At 31.0% G+C, this 1,546-nt stretch overlaps 1 protein-coding gene across 4 annotated transcripts in view; it reads right to left on the bottom strand.

The window, feature by feature from the left end:
• The window catches only part of LOC106881530 (cilia- and flagella-associated protein 206), a 100,733-nt gene that overhangs the window by 12,639 nt on the left and 86,548 nt on the right, over nt 1-1,546 (bottom strand). The window lies entirely within an intron of this gene.

The following is a 1,546-nucleotide window of genomic DNA, read 5'->3' as shown; positions in this document are numbered from 1 at the left end:
TATATATATATATATATATATATATATATATATATATTGTCTCCTTGAAAATTCTTCTTATAGGAATATGAGAGTTTTTTTTAATTTTACCATATTCTCTTTATCATACAATGTTCTTGAATTTTCCATTTTTGACGAAGCATAAATGATATACTCTTTTAACAATATGCTTAATTTAACAATAATGAAAGAATCCAAAGAAAAAAAGAGAAGTCTAATATTTTCAATTTACCATTTGTTTCATTGTTAAAAGACTGAAATGGAACATGATGGCTCCAAAAAAAGAAACTAATAGAATAAAATCAGAAAAATGAGATGAATATTGTGACCTGATTGGTGAGCATGAGACAAGGATCTAGGGAAAATAACAGAGTAATAGAGAGTGTTGTGCTTCTGTTACTGATTTTGTAGGACAGCTTGTATGGTTGTGAGTAGATGAGAGAGAGAGTGAGAGAGAGAGAAAGGGAGAGGAGGGTCATTGAGAGAATATGAGTGTCCCCTACTATGGTTGATTTTTAAGTGAGTAGCAGTTAGATTGTTGGAACAACAATTGATACTGAACTTAGATTAACTTAAAACACAACTTTGTCCATCGTCTGTTCAAATCTGTTGCCTTTCTGAGACTATCCAGTTTTATAAGTTAACAGCTAAATCAAAAATTAACTGATTTTCAATCAACAACTTTTGATTCACCTGTATTTTTGCTGACATTGATCAAAGAAATTCAGTTGTACTTGTTGAGTTTCATTGGTCAGATTTTTCATGATGTCATCAAGTTCTTCTTTTCTTTCATTTTTTTTTTGTTTTGTTTATAGAAGCCTAATTGGAGATTGTTTATATGTAGTCTCACCAATGTTTTGCTGTCAAACGCTTTTCAGTATTCAATTTATGTAAGCTTATGTTTTTAATTTTTGTTTACTGCAGTCTTCAATAACTGCTATGTTAACAAATAGTTGCTCTTTATAGACTTACATCCTCTTACATTAGAACATTTGTTCTGGTATGACAATATTACTTTTCAAATGAGCAGCCAGTCAGTAAATGTCAGTTCTTTGTATTATTTGTAAACAGATTACTGGTTACTGTTGGTGTATTAATATTATTATTATTATGTTTTTTTCTTCTTTCTTCAAATTTTCTTCCATTTCTCACCGAGTGTTTTCCGTACACCTAGGGCAGAGAAACTCATTGTAAGCATTCCTAGTTTACACACGCAAATTCACAGGTGAAATATGTATGTAAAAAAAAATTAATAAATAAATAAATTCATGAATGGATGTTGTTTTCCCAGTGGTAATGCTCTTCTCAGTACATGAGTCATTCCAGTTAACACGATTTTTTGCACCTCCTGTAGAGATGGTAAGCCTGGTATCATTTTCAAATAGGTTTCAGTACCTTTTTTTTTATCATTCCTAGAGATCCTACAATCACTGGCACGGTAGTCGCCTTGAGGTGCCACATTTTTTCAATTTATATTAGCAAGTCTTTATATTTACTGATCTTGTCAAATTCTTTCGCCGCTAAATTTTGATCGCAAGGAATAACC

Source organism: Octopus bimaculoides, chromosome 2 (assembly GCF_001194135.2).
Source record: "Octopus bimaculoides isolate UCB-OBI-ISO-001 chromosome 2, ASM119413v2, whole genome shotgun sequence".
Lineage (NCBI taxonomy): Eukaryota > Metazoa > Mollusca > Cephalopoda > Octopoda > Octopodidae > Octopus > Octopus bimaculoides.
Note: the sequence above shows the minus strand (reverse complement) of the source record. Positions and strands in the feature narration are given on the sequence as shown.